Raw genomic sequence first — 18,684 nt, forward strand, 5'->3', positions numbered from 1 at the left:
TCTCTGGCCTGAAGTTGAAAATCTATATCCCACTGGCACTGCTCAATGTCATAGTCTCTGGATCTGTATGTGAGACAATCCAGTGGATGATGTCCGCACATGGGAAGGTGGGGTATCTGCATGCAACATTATGTAATCCTGACCAGTGGACATTGATATAAATCTGCCAATCCAATAGATCTTCCTTGAAGTCCCCTGCAAAGATATCCTTGATTTCTTGCCATGTTAACTTCATTCCCTTCTCAATGAACAATGACGTGTCTGCAAAAACTAGCAAATTCACTGACACTTGCTCAACTACTTCCCCAGTGCTACTCTCGACAGTATCCTTTGATGCATCTCTCTTGGAAGCCATGTTACCTATAACTGCTAGAGAGTTTCTCAACAACTATTGTACCTGGAGACAGAGAGGACACTCATGGCATGCAAATGTTAGCTTGAAACCAAAAGCACTTCAAGAACAGACTAAACAACAACCTGGGCAATTGTTGGGAAGGATTGCGTAATATTGGATCACAAAGGTGGCTTGCTGCAACCTGAAATTGTGCATTGTGCAGTCCCAGCAACCAGTGGGGAGGTCTTGCTGACTTGAATTGCGCAATGCATAGTTCATTCTGGGCACAGGTCAGGACAGATTTCACATTACGCAGTCTCCGTGGCCAAGGCTCGAGGCTGGCTCCTGGAACTACATAGTGCATAGTTGGAGCAGGGCTCGGGAAACCTCTGTGCAATTCCTTAAGCCAAGGCTGAGGCCTTGAGCTCCATAAATGCGTAGTGCATGTTTGGTAAAATGAGATCCAGGCCAAAGAAGCTCAGATATGCCCAAGGGAAGTGACAAAATTGAACATATCTGAAGGATTGAATGATTCTGAGTGCAGATCTAAGTGAATGATAATGCATGTGAGTGAAACAAGTGCATGAATCAATCAAACTGAAGGAAAACGAAGCATGTGGAGAGAGTCACTGCAACGATGACCAGTAGTGCAAAAACTGGGTAATGCATGCAACACTTGAGAAAGGCAATGCAAAACTTAAAACATCACTTCTACAAGCTAATACAAGTTGAAACACCAACAGTTGTTCAACAAAATGAGTGAAACAACACTCTCACAAGACAAACAAACAAAAGTGACAGAGAAAGCAGGAAAATACTAGAAAAGCAAGACTTATCTCGAAAAGCAACGATGATCGCACCGTAGGTTCCTTGATCTCCTCGGGAATGCCAGAGCTCCAGGATCAAATGTGAAAATGATCTCTAGCTGCACCGATTAAACAGATTTGGTTGATTTAGGGTTTATGACGCGAAGGCCAAAAATCAAGGAAAAAGTGACACTTGGCGGCAATTTACAAAATAACTTCAAGTGTCTCCTTTGAGCTGCTAAAAATAGATCCCTATTTTTTAGGGATGCTTTTTTGCTTTTTTATTTTTCGGGAAAAGTTGTCATGCATTGCCCGGAGAGATTGCGCAGTTCTGGGAGGAACTGGGTAACTCACTTACTCATGCACTGGACAACTTCTAAGCAAGAAGATTCTATGCAATTTCTCGACTTAGTGGATTTGGGTTGCCTCTCATGCTCTGCACAGTTTCCCAGTTGAAGGCAAAATTTTAACTGTCTATGCGTAATTTTGAAGCTGAAGGCTCACTGTCGGCTTGGACTGCACAATTCCTAAGAGCAAGGTTAGTTGTCCTCAAGGATTTATCAGTTCACTAAGGAAATCCTGGAACCAGGTTAAAACGAAGTGAAGAGATCAAATTGTGGGTTAGAAAGTAAATCAAGTAAGAAAATACAAGCCAAAATGCAAAAGATGAAGCTCAATCAAAACACAAGTACCTAGTTCATTGTGATATGAGTTGTTGTGATTTAGGAGGTAGGCTCCAAAACAAAGCATAGGAAAAATTTTGGAGGGTGGTTGTATCCGCTACAACATTGGTGACACGCTGATAGAACTCCAGCTCTTTGTATGGACCTTGTCTCATGTAAATCAATTTTTACTCTCCCGGAAGTATTGTTCGATTCTTTTATTGTAATAGCTTCCTCACTAACTTGAGTTAAATATGCAGTCCCTACCTTTCTCTTTATCGACAACACACATACCAATCCAAGTCAACTGAGTTGTTTCGATTAGGGATGAGGGGTATTTTGATGCAAAAGTAATATAAATTTTAGAGTTTTAGTTTCATCTATGGTGTTTCTCCACTGCTAGCAAGCCTGGACAGTACCCCGGCGGAGTCACTTCAAGAACGTAAGCATTGCTCCATTGCCAGTGAACTTGGACAGTACCCCAGAGGAGTTACTTGCTTCACCTCTCTATGCAGGAAGCCTTTCTATTTTTTCACCTTTATTTTGTTTTTCCCATTTCATTTTCATTTTTCAAAGAACTGTGCATAGGCAGTTATTTATTTCATGAGGCGGAAGAGGGATCCCAACTTATTGAGATGTGAATAGGTTGTCCCTTCAGAGAAGGGTGTTTATAAATACCTCTGACATACTTATTAAGGTTTCCGCCCTCCACTTACTCTACTTGACTGAGTTGACAAGGGTTAACTGAATATAGAAAAACCGATTAGAGTAGGCGGTACTAATTAAAATTGCAAGCGTTGTGATTTCACCAAGACTCGCTCTAAAAAGAACGTATTTTCCATCAGGGTATCATCGGCTAGAAGAAACGCAAGATCTTCATAAGTAGAGGGAATAGACAGATAACCAAGTATTGATAGTTGTATAATTCCTCTTGTACTTCACCCTGCTTGTCTCAAGAAGCCAAACACAACTTCATGTGGATACTAATCCTACGGGTGCGTGCACAAGCAAAGAAGCAAAGTAAAGAAGTAAAATGAAACAAAACAGAGTAAGCAAAGCAAAATAGGAAAGAAAACACTACTATTACTCCTAAGCTAAGCAAAGCATGGGCCAACTCACATGAAGTGATATTTCCAATGCAATCATCATTGCATTGGTTGACCCATGTAGGTTATGGCATGGTTGAAGAGAAAGATATTCAAGCAAACCAAACGGCAAGACAAGTAAAGCAATGCAAACCAGAACGTTTGAAGTTTGTATGCGTCCACATAAATATCATGGTGTTGTGTCACATTGTGTGTGGACGACAAGCATGTACACTTTTTCAAACTTGACAAACGAACAAACATGAAGAAAGAAGAAAATTTTAAGTTCACAACAGTGCTTCCTACGTATGACTCCTCCAATGCATGAGTCATAGGATCATGTGATTCTAGTGGAGGATGCGAAAATTGTGAACTAGATTGGTTTTCAATGTGAACAGGAGAGTGATGAGGAGCCTAAGGAGATTCAACATATTTCTGGTCAGAAGTGGAACTGACCTCAAGGCTATGAGAACCTGACATAACCATCAGCTCGGGTTGAAGTGCCTCTATAACTTGAGGGGTTTTCACTTCATCAGAAGATAGATCGTCAAAGATTGGTGGCTTATAAATATCAATAATAGGTGAATCAGACTTGTGATCAAAAGAATGACTTAAAATATCATGACAGCCACGATTAGAAAATTCCAAATGGTCAGCGACATCCTCATGATTTGATGAATCGTAGAGAGGGGTTGATGAAAAATAAAAAAAATCACCATTTGAGTTTCCAAAAAAGAAAGATGAGAGATCGAGTGGATTCGGGAAAAAATATTTGTCCTCTCCGCAATCAAATGACAGACTGAAATCCTGTGCATTCTGTGAATGATTGAAAGTGGAAACATTCAGAGGGGAATTTTCACAAGAGGAATCAGTAGTGGCAGAATTGCAAAAGACGTCGGGATAAAGCAGATGAGGTGCGAACAGAAGGAGTTCATCCTTCACCATGTCTTCTTGTTCAGACTCCCACACATAGTCATAAAAAATGATAGCACATGTTGGTTGTTCAACACCAACTCCATCCACAATTCTATCCTCGTGAACATCACAAGTGAAGTCCCGAATGGATGACCACAACACACCAAAATCCGGAGGATCAAAGGAACCAGTGGACGGAGGCTGAGAATATGAGACAACATGACAACCATCATGCTTGAAGTCCAAATATACGCAGAAATCCAGAGCGGGTGGGGAAGGAGAAGATGGTGACAGTTCAATAGGTAGGTTCACAACTTCTCCCACCTCGTTCTGTTGAGCTAGAGTTGTTTGATGAGAAGGTGACAGAGTGTCACTTGGGACAACGACCTTGCCCATCTCAAATTTGTAATCTCTAACATCGAGGTATGTTCGGAGGGGTTCAAAATATTATAAATCATGCAGATTCTCAGATATGTGAACAAGATACTGAAATATTTCATTCAGAAATTTCTAGTCAAATTGATCTTTCGAAAATTCAAAACAATAATGACAGAAACGATCCTAAAAGTGCGCAATAGATTCGTTAGGTTCTTTTCGCAATTTTGGAATTTTGCGATGAGTGTTTTATGGTCATAAAAGACGAAAGCACATCCTAATTCTCTGATCATGTGGTTGAAAGAGTGTATAGAGGTTGCATGCAATGTGTGACACCATTGCTTAATGCACCCTTTGAACGTGTAAGCGAATAGCCCATAGGAAATGTCGTCTAGGGGACTTCATTCATGTCATAGAAACCCAAAAAGGAAATTGTGTGGATTAACAGGGATTCTCTACTATCGTCATCAAATTTGAGTTGTGACCAGTTATGTATAACATCCACTAGTGCATCAAAATAATGAGCGTGAGAAAAATATGTCGGGGTTGAGATTGTGATATAAGTCATGAATGATGTCTAGAAATTCAAAACAGACTTCAAGGGCTCAGCTTGTCATCTGGCCCTCCTTCTAGCGCTAGAAATGTTTACGGTGTTGGAACTGCCAATATTCAGGGGATCTCCCCGGTAAGAAGTCCCAACTAGACCTCAGACCGTTTGGAGTAGGAGTCCTAGCAATGGGTGGTAATGTAGTGCCTTGATCGCGGTAGCGCCCAGATGTAAGTATGATGACTTTGGTCGGAATCAAGTGTGTGACCTTTCAATGATTCAAGTGAGATGCATGGAGGTTCTAACATACAGAGGGGAAAAGGAAGTGTGCCCCTTAGAAGCCTGTAATAGTACGCAGCTTGAAAGGAACACACGAGCGAAATGACATCATAAGATGGAACGTGGAATAGTCCACAAACCAAAGTGATGGGTTTATCCAAAAACATGCATTCAACAAGATTCATACAATTGCATACAAATTAGTTCATAAGGAAATGCATAAGTTAAACAACATACATTGCTAAATCAACCAGAATAGTTAAACGACAATAACAACATATGCATGAAAGTGTGTTGGCATAGTTATTATTATAAGGGAAAGTTCCATCCATACATACACCATTGATAACCACTAGCCCCAATAGTGAAACATTATAGTGAATAACACTTTCTCCTCCAAAGAAGTATACTCGCTCTATGTTGTGGAGAAGCCAAGGCTCGTCACAATACTCCCAAGCCTTTTCTAAGCCTAAGCCTAGCCAAAATCTTGGCTCCCAAAAGCATGTTCTATGAGTTATGAGGTTCTATTTATAACAAAGGGTGGGGTGACCCTTGACATTCCCCTTTGTGACTCTTTGACTACCCTCATGACTCTTCAACTTCTTTACAAATAACTCATTACATTACATAGTGATTGTTCACATTCCACTAATGACACTTGGAATTTCACTTACAACATATTTACAAATAATATACATTTTCCACATGTACCCATGTGAGACAAAATAGGCTAGAGACAGCCTAACAAGACAAAACACTATGACTCAGAAGTTTGGGGAAATACCAACTCAACAACCTCCACTTGATGCTTCTCAGTGACATACTGATACCAAGCTTGGTATTGTGCTATGGTGTCCCCAAACTGCTTGATGGTGTCTTTCTGATAGTGGACTCTTGCCTCCATAGCTTCTAGGTATATGGTCATGGAACCTTTTGTCCAGATCATCATGAATCATGTGTAGCATGGTATTGACCATGACAATACCACCAATGTACTTTTGCATGTTTTATGTGCTCAACTCCAAGTCATCGTTGGTGGCCTCTTGCCTTAGTTGGTCCATGTACATGTAAATCTCTAGTCAAACTTGGTCCTTGTGTTTAGCTTCAGTGAGGGAACCAATTGATGAGATCCTATGCATTCTTATCATGACATCCAAACTCTTATACAACCATGCATATGAAGCTTGTATGATGTTGAGGAATGGGGTGAGCTACTCATTGTTTCGGATCAACATCTGAATCTTTGTTTTGTCTGGCTCTGCCTTGCGGCTTCATCGTATTTGTCAAGTGAAGCGGGGCTCCCTCGTACCTCACGGTCCATTCTTGCACATGGGCGGTAGCAGCATGTATGTCCTTGAGATTTTGTACAATCCTTCTACTTTGTTGCTTAAAGCCATATAGATGGAAAATCGCCTTATGCACAGTGACAAATTCATCATAGAGTTTCTACATGGTAGCCTCAAGAGTTGATACTTTAGCAAATATCGCTTTCCTCATCTTTTCCATTGCAGAACCTGTGGATTGTTCTGCCTTCTTCCGAATCGCTTGCAAGTTCTTTGCCATCTGTTCATTCTCGGCTAACAAGAACTTGGAATTTGAGCTTGTGGCTCCTGCATAAGCCAAAGTGGCATCGGCCATGGCTACTGGATGCTTTATGATATCTGACACTATCACCCTTTCCTTCATAAATGCTGGTGACCCATGATCATCCAGGAAATGCTTTATTCGCACCTGTACAATCTTCTTCTGCAACTCATTAAATTATAGATTGTACACATCCATCACTAGATCATCATCAAGGAGAACAACCTCTCCTTGCTCGCTCGGGACTGGTTTTTACACTAGAGGTGGTAGATACTGAGAGGTGACCTCGGGCGCTCTTGGCATGAGGTCATTATATTGGTCATGTGGCCCCTATCCCAACTCCATGCCTATCACTTCAATTGATTGCTCAATCTATTGAGCAAGCTCCCATTCATGCATCTGCTCACCCTCTTCTTCAGTTGCTGGTTGTTCTAACTCAACATGTATGGGTGTTGTTTGCTTTATCATCGTGCCTTGCATTTCCTCTTCTTCCTGTTTCTGATTTTCTTCCCTCTCTCTCCTTCTTAGCTCTGCTTTTCCTTCAACTTCTTCATTGTTTTGTGAAAATTCCTTTCTTCTTCCTCTAGCCTTTGCTTTTCTTTCTTCCTTCACTCTGACCTCTTTATGCATTGTTGCATCCACTGCTAAAGTTTCTTTCTCAATGAGAGGATATTCTTTGAACTTGTAGCTTTTCTCAACCTTTGGGTTCTCGGCAATCTTCCTCTTACTCTTGTCATGTGTTGGTTTGCTGCTTATTGTTTTTGTTGTTGTTGCTTGCTGCAGTGACGTTTCCTATAGAGTAGCTTTCCATGTTGTGGCTATACTGACCTATTCATTAAGCTTGGAGGAGTTATAACAATACCTCCAAGGGTCCTCCTCTACCCAATGAAATGTCCCGTGGATCCATGGATAGTACACCTTTGCACAATAGTACTTGCAAATATTATGGGGATCATACAAATTGTAGTCTTTGGTGTCGAAATTGAACTTCATTGTCTCCTTAGCTTCGGCATCTGCATCCTTGAAGCTCTTAATATAGCACAATCTGATCTACAAAGGAAGGACGGGCCATGGTGCCTTCTTCTTCCAGTGAAGTCCTTATGATAACCCTGTGGAGAGGTGATATGCGACCTCTTGCTTGACCAACTTGTTTGTGCCATACCTTAGTAGAACATGTGGAGGCTTCTCTCCACCAAACACTCCGATTAAGGTGCCACCAGGTGAGGCATACCAATCTGCAATGTTATGTATCGCCTCCATCGCTTCTTTAGAAATGAAAGGTGGATCCTTCTCAAAGATCCACTTGTACAACAGGATGATGAAATGGTAAGCTAGCGTCACCATAACTCCTTGGTAGCTACAATCAGAAAGCAACTTCCAATAAATGTTGACGATAGTCACTTTTGGTGTCCATGTCCAACCCATGCCACGAAACTGATGTTGGGCACAGATTGCGTCAAGTAAATACACGAACAGGTAGAATCTTGCCTGCTCATCTTTGGGAAAACCCTAGGCGTTAGTTACATGGATTTTCAACTGAAGAGCCAACAAATATAACGACTTGAATGGCCTTCCATCATTCACCAACTAGTCCAACACAACGACCCAATTTTCCAGAGAGGTCTCTGTGCTCTCTTGACTATATAATCGGCATGAAAATATGATCAAGAACTGGTAGGCCTTCCTGAGTGACTTTGTCTTGTAAACATGATTGGGTGTCTCTCTGAACTTCAACGGCTCTTTCATCCAACGCTTCACAATATCTTTGGTGTTCACAAAGTTGTGGGTGGCATAGAAAAGTGAATCCATGCGGTTCACCGGCTCAGGTAAATGATACATCTGCTGATAATTCTCTACCCTGAAATTGGCAAGTTGTATCCCACTATAACTTCTCAATGTCATAGTCTCTGGATCTGCGTGTGAGATAATCCAGTGGACGGTGTCCACACATGGGAAGGTGGGGTACTTACATTCAACCTTATGTAAGCATGACCGGTGGACACTGCTTTAAACATGTTGATCCTATAGATCTTCCTTGAAGTCCCCTACAAATATATCTTTGATTTCCTGCCATGTTAACTTCATTCCTTTCTCAATGAACAATTGAGTGTCTGCAAAAACTGGAAAATTCACTGACACCTACTCAACTACTTCCCTAGTGCTACTCTCGACAATATCCTTTGATGTGACTTTCTTGGAAGTCGTGTTACCTATAACTTCTAGAGAGTTGCTCAGCAACTGTTGTACTTGGAGACAGAGAGGACACTCATGGTATGTAAATGTTAGCTTAAAACAAAAAACACGTCAAGAACAAACCAAGCAACAAACTAGGCACCGAGGTTATTGATTTAAAGTCGTTAACGTTAGTAAGTGACAATGTCGTTACTTCACCATCACAAAAGGAATTTTCTACACCTCGATATCCTAGTCTAAGAGAGAAGATTATGTACTATTCTGCAAATTTTGATGTAAAATGTTTCTTATCTAGTAGCCACCAAAATAGAAGTGCAATAGACCTGGATTTGGTGCTCTAACCTTGAAAACTCATTTGCGTGACAGAACAAAGCAATGAAAGCAGCTTGTCAAAGAAAACTTTGACTGGTTTGTGTCTTGTAAAACTACGATTGATGATATTCAGTTCAAATGAGAACAGATATAAGAGTCAAATAGAGAAGGTGCGTGTACAGTTCACCTAAATAATATTGTTCATGATGTAGATATTTTTGTAAACCGTGCTTTTGGGCCCCTTTTCGAACGCCAGGTTCACGCTGAAAAATAAGGTATGTGCAAGGGATGTTGCAAAGATTTCGTACTATATTCAATTTTCCCAACACAATTAGGGAATTCATCAACAAAGGGGAGTATGTCTTGGCCATCAGAGAATATAGGAAAGCAAAGTCAATTGTGTTACCTTCTCATGTAGGCATACTAAAGAGAGTTCTCAAAGAAGTTGAAAAGGTGGTGCAAGAATTCAATGTAACACTTTACAAGTCTATGGAGAATCCTCAAGTACAACAATCTAATCTTGAGAATATCATCAGGTTGTTGCTGGAGTTAGATCCCGAATCATATCCAGTTTGGCATTATCTTAATATTCAGAACCATAGAACTCGTGGCCTCTTGGAAGGTTGTACATTTGATCATGAGGCACAAATGGATGCTCTACATTTCCATGTCCATGAATGTGCATTATCTGATGCAAGATGGAAGCAAATTTAGCAAGAATCAAATAAGTGGTGTTCATTAGATTATTCCCTTTTATTGGGTGATAATGATATAATAGGGGCGTCTTATCTTAAATAGGCGACTAGTGAAAAGAATATGCTCTTAGAGGAAGTCTCATTCGTACACTCACATTTGTCATTGTGCACCATGTATCAACATTTTAGATATTAGTTCTTTCAATATTCAATGGGATGTTTGCTAAGGTAGGTTCAACAAATGGCACTCCTTGTTTAGTGAAACATGAAATAAGTATTGCTAGACAAAACTCCTTTAAAGATAGCCTTGGTGACATAAAGTATTCAAATCATTCCTTGGAGGAAGTTGGTGGAATGGTACATGAAATTATATTTGTTTATGAAACTAAGGTACAAAATGCATTCCAAGAACTTGAAGAATCCAAATTTCTTCATCCATTTATGAAACGAGCAATCCGTGAAATATCTAAAGCATGTTTTTCCTTTGAATGCAATGCAAAATTTGTTTGCATTACGGACATAAGTTATGAAGGTGTTCATATTGAGGCTCTACTCTTGGATGAAAATGACTACATCAAATATTGTCAATGATGAATATTGGGTGCTAGTATCTATTCTTGAATGCAGTGGATCAACTTTTGCTATTTCTTCTTTTCCTCTATCCTTTTGTGAAATGTTGATCTCTACAATGGATGAAATTAGTGAGTTGGTGGAAACTTTAAAGTGTGATTCATCTAAGGCCCTCAATATAAATATGGAAGTTCAACAAATGCAAGATTTCATGAGATTCACCTTTTTTATTTGTTTTCTAGATTTTGCAGGACCTCTAGAGAAAATTGTAGTTGATCTCTCTCAAATCGAGAGAAAGAATGTTTCTATAGCTTTAGAAAATGGGCACTTACAAGTATTCTGAAGTAAATTCATTGGTTTGCACCCAGGTGTAGAGATTGCAAGTGAACATCAAAAGTTACTCATGGTCCTGAGTAATATTGCCTTTTGCAAAAGTCAACTTTTACCTTAGATGTCCAACAAATACAAGCTTATTTGGGAGTATTCAAGTGTGGACGAAGCTGATAGAGAAGACAAAGAAATAGTGGTTGACATAGCATATTTAATTGCATAATTATTTGGCTTGGAAGAGAAAGTTTTGGCTCAGTATAATGATGTAAAGGCAAGTTTACTTGGGACAGCAGCAACACCATACCTTCTAGATGATGGAATTGACTGGGGAGGGGCACCTCCTATTAAAGGTGTATGTGATGCAGTTGTGTAGTTATTGCATCCCTTGGTTGTTGTGCATGCAAAGGTGTATGTTGGAGCTAATCCATTTCTTGAAAATACCTTAAGCATTCTTGTTGAGGGATTAATGGATTCCTTGGATTCACAGGAGCCCCACTCCATCCTATATCTCCCATACAAATAATTAATATCGTAGATCTTTTATCCTTCTTCACTGCCCACCCATCAAATCAAGGCTTGTAACAATTATCCATGTGGGTTACTCCTTACCTTATTTTACCTTTTTCGCAACCAACCATGACGCCTTACCTTTGGCAACGTTTTCATGGGGAAGTAGTGAGTCATCAATGGTAAGGAATAGAAGAACCCTCAGGTTGGTCAAAAAGGGGGAACAACAGGACTTCCCTAAGCATTTAGTTTTATTTCTTTGGTCAGAGAATGTGGTCTATTTCATAGTTCAAAGAAGGAATTCCATTATCTTACAGTTGGAAATCATTGCTCATCCGATAGGAAGATAAACCCATTATGAAAAGGTCCTTACATATAGGGAAACTCAGACCTCGAAAATCAAGGGTTATTGTTACTACGGAAGCACTTATCACAACAACTTAGGAAACACAAACTTCAGTTTAGCAGGGTAAAATATTTAACCACACTTTCTTTATAGATTACAATGGTACTGCAACATCTGGGTAACGAAAAGCTACTGGAATAGACAAGCCTAAAATAACATCAACATCGGGACGTACACAAAAGGTAGGAGTGAAGAAGGCCCAGGTGTTCTATTGAGGTAGACCACCCAAGGGGATAAAAACCAACTGGATCATGCATGAATACCATCTTACTGATAGTGGAGCGAGGCCTAGCAGTTTTCCTAACAAGAAGGATTCTAATTTGTTGGTATATTCTAATTTGGCTATTTTCTAAGAAACTTTGATGGAAATGTTGTTCATATACTCATGAATATTCATCCATATGAATGCTTTTCCTTTCACCACTCTCTATTTATGATTCCTTGTGAATAAGAATTGATTTATTCGACTAAAATTGGTCTTGTTGATTTTGATGATACAGTTGCTCTCCAACTTTTTGATTGTTTTTTCTGTCGAATTTACAAGAAAAATGGTCATCTTCAAAGACTACAAGGGCGAGAACGAGATGAATCACTGAGTGTAGATGAAGTGACGAGTATTGAGAAGGAACGTGTTGAGAATGAAACAAGATGATGGAGCTTAGTGGAAAGGAGTCACCTTCACTAAGTGGGCCCGCAGGCTATTTTTGGCGCAAAGTCTATTTTTAAACTATGTCTATTTTTAGACATATGGATCATGGTCTATGAGTTGCAGGATGCTATTTGTGGATGATTGGTCATATTGGTAAACATAGATGGACTTCTATTTTTAGACATATGGGCGGAGTCTATTTTTAGACTGCCAGGCTAAAAATAGAACAGTCGAATATTATTAGCTCATAATAATATTTGGACTATAAACATTATCTTATCCTCTTGGAGCACTTCAGTTCGAGCTACAGATGTGGCACATGCAGCTGTCAGAAGGAAATATGCTTTTCTTATGGGTCAGTTGAGCAATTGCATGATGGACTTCAGTTAGAACTCATGTCGTTGAGTTTGGTGGAGTTGATTGAGGAGTTGATGGAGTTGTGTTCAGTTTGACTTGGTTAAACTAGTTGTATTTAGTCTAACTGCAGAATACACTAGTGATGAGTGATGTGAATTAATTGTTAATTAATTCACTAATTATTAACTCATAAAGCAACTAAAGAATACATCAGTTAACTCAGTGCATGGACAGTTCAGTGGAGACAGGTGTTAGAGGTGGAGATTGCTATCAGTTGTGACTATAGTTGTGCATGAGATTTGCACAATCAATGGATTGAGTATTGCCAATGTGGATTGCGTGGTTCAACCAAGGGAAATACAAGTTTGGATCAGCCATACTCATCTATTCTCATACATGATTGCACAGTGGAGGATATTTGAACCTGTGATTGATTCAGATCTGAGCTAGTTTGTGTGTAACAGGTGGAGATAGTACTGAGTACTTCTGAGGAGTATTGTACTAAGTATTGTTACATGTTCTCAATCATTATAATATACAGATAGTGTGGGGTTTTCAGCTGTATGCTTTCCCAAGGTTACATACTATGTTAATGTGTGCATGTGATTGATGTTTCATTTGTTTTAATTCCGCAAAATTGATGATCAACGTAGAGGAGGTTATGTATTATGCATGCATTCCGCAATAGTGTATAATCAGGATAATCTCTGTGAATAAGTGTCATATTATTCAAAATTTCTACATGGTATCAGAGCAGAGTTGATCATCAGATCTATTATTCAGAAAGTGTTTACATTTTATTTCTTCAGGCAGAGTCTGTAATCGGGCTAGGTAGCCTCTGGATTCATCCTTCCTTTGGAAGGTGAGATATCCGGTAAAAGCCCATACAGTCAATATCTGTACGAGAAATACTTTGTTCTCACGAATTCTAGATCAGAAGAGGTTGAGTCTTAAGCTGGTGGAATTCGAATTTGCAGCAATGTTTTCTTGGTGTCAAAGTTGAAATGTCTTTCAACGGATTGCGATTGGAGTATGCTCTTGAGGACAGCTCGAATTATATTAAATGGAAAGACAGGATGGAGGCGGTGTTAGATGACAATGGGTTGAAGGAGTTCATAGAGGTTGAGGTCCCAAAGCCTACTGATACTGCTCAAGTTGAGGCTTGGCAAAAGAAGACAACAAAGTGTCGAAGGATTCTGTTGGAGGGCGTGAAGGATCACATTGTGTCCAACCTGCATGGAAAGGCTTCTCCATACTTGATGTGGAAAGCGTTGACAGATCTATTCCAAAGCAAGAGCGACCAGAGGAAGTTTGCGCTCAAGGATCAACTCAAAAACATTAAGTGTGAGAAAGGAGACAGTATGCCCAAGTATCTCACGAAGTTCACTCAGTGCAGGGATGAGCTGGGAAGTGTGGGGGTGACTGTCAACGATGAGGACTTGGTGAGCTTGGCTCTCCTTGGTCTTCCGAAGAGTTGGGATTCCTATCAGGACTCTGTCAATGGTCAGGAGAAATTGCCAGGATGGGAGAGACTTTGGTCAGATCTTGTGCAGGAGGAGATCAGGCGGAATACCAGGGACGGATCTTCATCAAAGGCACCTGATGAAGAAAATTGCACTTTGGTTGCCAAAGCAAAGAAGGGGAAGAACAAGAAAGATTCACATTCTGGTGCGAAAGGAAAGAAGCAATACATGTCCAAGGTGAAGTGCTTTCATTGTCACCAGCACGGACATTATGCCACAAATTGTCCGCAGAAGAAGAAAAACAAGCAAGCTGTTGGATCTGCAGCAGGAGAGGCCTTAGCCTCGCAGTTTGAACTTGATTTTTCGTTGATCGTGTGCTTGGTATCAAGTGTGATGGGATCGGTATGGTTCTTGGACAGTGGTGCGTCTTTTCACATGACAGGAGATCGAGATTTGTTTTCTGATCTGGAGGAGAAAGATCTTGGAGTGCACATCGAGATGGGTGATGATGGTAGATACAGTGCGACCGGTATCGGTACCATTTCCTTTGAGAGGGAGTCTGGTAAACCCTTCATATTGAAGGAAGTGATGCATGTTCCAGGATTGAAGAAGAATCTTATCTCTGTGGCGATGTTAGAAGACAAGGGATATGATGTTGTTTTCAGCGAGGGAAAGGCTTTCCTACGCAGTAAGACAACTGGAGAAACCCGGAAGATAGGGGTTCGAGTCAGGAACCTTTATCAGTTGCATGTAGATGGCTGCGCAGCAATGGCATGCAAGGCAGAAGGATTGGTGAGTCGGGATGATGGCGAGCTGTGGCACAGGAGATTGGGCCACCTTCACCATGGAGCCTTGAAGATACTGCAGCAGATTACTACTGGGCTTCCTAAAGGCACTCTTGCGCAGTCAGATCAGTGCAAGGGGTGTACTTTAGGAAAATTTGTGAAAGACACCTTCCACGAGAAGGATAGTCGTGCCACGACAATCCTTGAGAGAATTCACATAGACGTGTGTGGACCTTTCTCAGTAGCTTCGACAGCAAAGCACAGGTACTATGTGATCTTTGTTGATGATTTCTCTCGAAAGCGCTGGATCTTCTTCATGTAGAAGAAGAGCGAAACATACTCAAAGTTCTGTGAGTTCAAAGCACTGGTCGAGAAGGAATCGAGGAAGAAGGTGAAGGCTCTTAGGAGCGACAATGGTGGTGAATTCATCTCTGGCGAGTTCAAGGATTTCTACAGCGCAGAAGGGATTCAAAGAGAGCTCATAGCTCCCCATAACCCACAACAGAACGGGGTTGCTAAGCGGAAGAATAGAACGATCGTGGGTGTTGTACAGGCGATGTTGCATGATCAGGGCCTACCCCTTCACTTGTGGGCGGAAGCATGCAATACTGCAGTATATGTACAGAACCGTTGTCCTCACAGGATACTTAGCATGAGTACACCCGAGAAGGCTTATTCTGGTAAGAGGCCTGATATTTCTCATTTGAGGATTTTTGGTTCTAATGTTTACATGCATGTGACAAAGGATGCCAGGAAGAAGCTAGAGCCGACCGCAGAGGTTGGGATATTTGTGGGGTACACTGATACTCCCCACAACTATCATGTGTATTTGCGAGACAGTCGCAAGACTGTGTTGGCATTATGATACAGGTGTTGTCCTTGATGGCAACTCACTCAGAGGCATAATACAAGTGATGGCAACTTAATCAGATGGCAGATCTAGTGCAGCAAGTCAAGAAAGATATATACGCAGGTTCATTGTAACAAATAAGCGTATACACGCAGGGTGGTCGTGCCGAAGTCGCGTATGCGTATACACGCAGTTTTATGCACAGAAAAGCGTGTACATGTCGGAAATCTTACCTTTGGTCCGTGGTAGTTAGTCCTCGGTATTTGAACCTATGGTTTTGGACCATGGTATCTCGACAAGTGTGTTGATCCCAAGTATTGGGCTCTTGGTATTGATTTATTATGGTTTTGGACCGTGGTATTGAGCAAAGCATAAACCTATATAAGGAGAAGATCATTAGGCCAAGGGGCGTGTGTGCAAGTGATGAATATTTGATGAAGTGTGAGATCCAGATGCTGATTATGGGTTGGTGATGCCATGCTTGATCTGAACCAAGGTAGTACTCATGTCAAGGATGATGAACGATGGAACGGGATCTCAAGGCTTGGAATGATTATATGGTTTGTGTATGGATAGACTAGATCTATTGACGCATGTTTATGAATGTTATGTTCTGGGTATGTTTTGATGTCTGAAATAGCTACAAAGTTATAAGTTAGAATTTGCAGATCTGTACGCGGGTTGTATTTGCTAAAAGCGCGTATACACGCAGGTTGGGTTCGTCCGAGTAGCGTATACAGTATGAAGTATGATATTTGAATATGGAGTTGGATCTGGTTGTTATTGCAGAGTTATGTTGTCTGGTGACTGTGTTGTGGACAGGGTTTCAGTATTGGGTGATTCAGAAATTGATGATTCAGGTTGTATTGCAATGATGATTGTTTTATGGATCCAGTATGAAAATGTATGAAACGTGGTCCCAGGAAGATCGTAGAGTTCAGTAGGTCGGCGCCTACGTACTGGTAAACATATCAGCCAGTACAAGAGCCAGGGGGTTGTAGCTCCCTTCCAAGAGCAGTTGGAAAACGAGTGAAGGTTGGAGCCTTCTGTAGGCTGGCGCCTACGTACTAGTAAATGGATCGGCTAGTACAAGAGCTAAGAGGGTTGTAGCCCTCTGCAGGTTGCAGCCTGCGTGCTGGTAAAGGATTGCACCAGTACATTGTAAAAGAAGTTTCTTATTAAGGAAGATAGAAACAAATTGCAGCAGGTGGTTTTCACCCACATTGGGTTTTCACCCACATTGGGTTTCCACCTTATATCATGGTGTTCATGTGTGCAGCTTATGTGTGATGATCTGTTCTGTTATACTGCTCATGTTTACTGTTAATATGGTTAATAATGTTCTGATGCATTCACTGAGGATAAACCAACTGAATCATAAGATTACTGAATATACGCTAGTTGCAATTAACACAGTCGCGTATATACGCTGATATACTGAACTGAAGTCGCGTATATGAATCTGAGTATGAAATTGAAAAAGTTTTATTGATCTGATAATACTGATTCACCCCCCCCCCCCTCTCAGTATTATTTCCAACAATTGGTATCAGAGCAGGTCCTTCGATAGAAGCTTGATCGCTTGAAGGAGACCCGTAGAACAATGGGAAAGAAAGCGCGTCAAAAGAAGAAGACAACTCAAAGGAACAATGACAACATGCTATTGAGTGGAAGCAAGCATTCAGATCCTGAATCACCTCAGATTGAAGATGGACAAGCAAATGAAGCATCAGATAAAATCATAGATCAACAAGATCTACCTAGCAAACAAGAGAGTGCCCTCAAAGAAGAAATTATCAGCTTAAAGGCTCAGTTGGAATGTGCCTCCAGAATACGACAAATGCTGCAGTGTTGAATGAAGAGCAAGAAAATGAGATTCTCAAACTAAGGCAACAGGTGGAAGAAGGAAGAAAGTCTGAAGAAACTTTGACGAAGCAATGTCTAGAAAAGGAGGAACAACTTCAAGTTGAGGTAAATATCTTGAAAGGTAAATTAGAAGAAAAGGATAAACTGTTGAGATTTCAAGATAGTACTAAAGCCTTGGATGATATTCTTAGTAGTCAAAGGTCTCCTGCTATCAAGACTGGTCTTGGTTTTCATGAATCCTTTGAAGGTGAATCTAGTGCACAAGGTGAAGCAAGGAACTCTAAAGAGAAATCTAAAATGATCAACAAGGAGATGAAAGGTCAACCCCATCAACGATCAAAGAAAGAGACTCCTCAAAGAAAATCTTTTACTCCTCCTATGAATAATGTTGAATGTTATGTATGTCATAATCTTGGACATGTTGCAGCTAGATGTGGAAGAAGAAGGGTTCAAGACCATCATGTAGAAAGATCATCACATTCAAGGTACTTTAAGGGATATTGTTTTGCTTGCAATATGTTTGGTCACAAAGCTGCTGATTGCTACAAAAGGAATATAAAGCATGTAAGATGTTATGTATGCAACAAGCTAGGACACATAGCGAAAGAATGCAGGAGAAGATTGTGGACACCAAACCAAAAGAAGAAAACATCATCACAGTTGAAAATATGGAAGAAAAAGGAAGTACAGCCTGAAAGATGTGGCATAGTAGAGTATACAGACATGACCGATTCAGAGGAAGCTGGAAGTGTGGAACATCAGTGTTCCAAATCTCATACGCGGGTTTCATGAAGACAAGTCGCGTATATATGCGAGTTATATGCTGCACAGTCGCGTATATGATGTTCTGAAGAAAAGCAACAGTACAGAAGTCTGATATGGTTCAGTCACTATTTGATGATGGCATGGCACAGGTTCAGGGGGAGCATATACTTCAAATAATGCATTGTTGGCATTATGGTTAGAAGTCCTTGGTAATAATGCTTATTGACATATCTTGCTTGACCAAAAGGATGGATGATGTAATGAGTCATGTATAAACATTTGGTATATCCCCACTTTGTTGGGTGGATGAGTCAAAAATGGTGTATTCCCACTTGATTGGGAGATTGAT

General features: G+C 40.6%; 1 pseudogene; it reads left to right on the plus strand.

Moving 5' to 3' along the window:
- Nucleotides 1-8,394: 8,394 nt before the first annotated feature.
- LOC149239968 (exocyst complex component SEC5A pseudogene) lies at nucleotides 8,395-11,210 on the plus strand (annotated as a pseudogene).
- The last annotated feature ends 7,474 nt before the right edge of the window (nucleotides 11,211-18,684 follow it).

This window comes from Pinus tabuliformis, chromosome 8 (genome assembly GCF_031772625.1).
Source record: "Pinus tabuliformis cultivar Carrire ecotype Pingquan chromosome 8, CPIR1, whole genome shotgun sequence".
NCBI lineage: Eukaryota > Viridiplantae > Streptophyta > Pinopsida > Pinales > Pinaceae > Pinus > Pinus tabuliformis.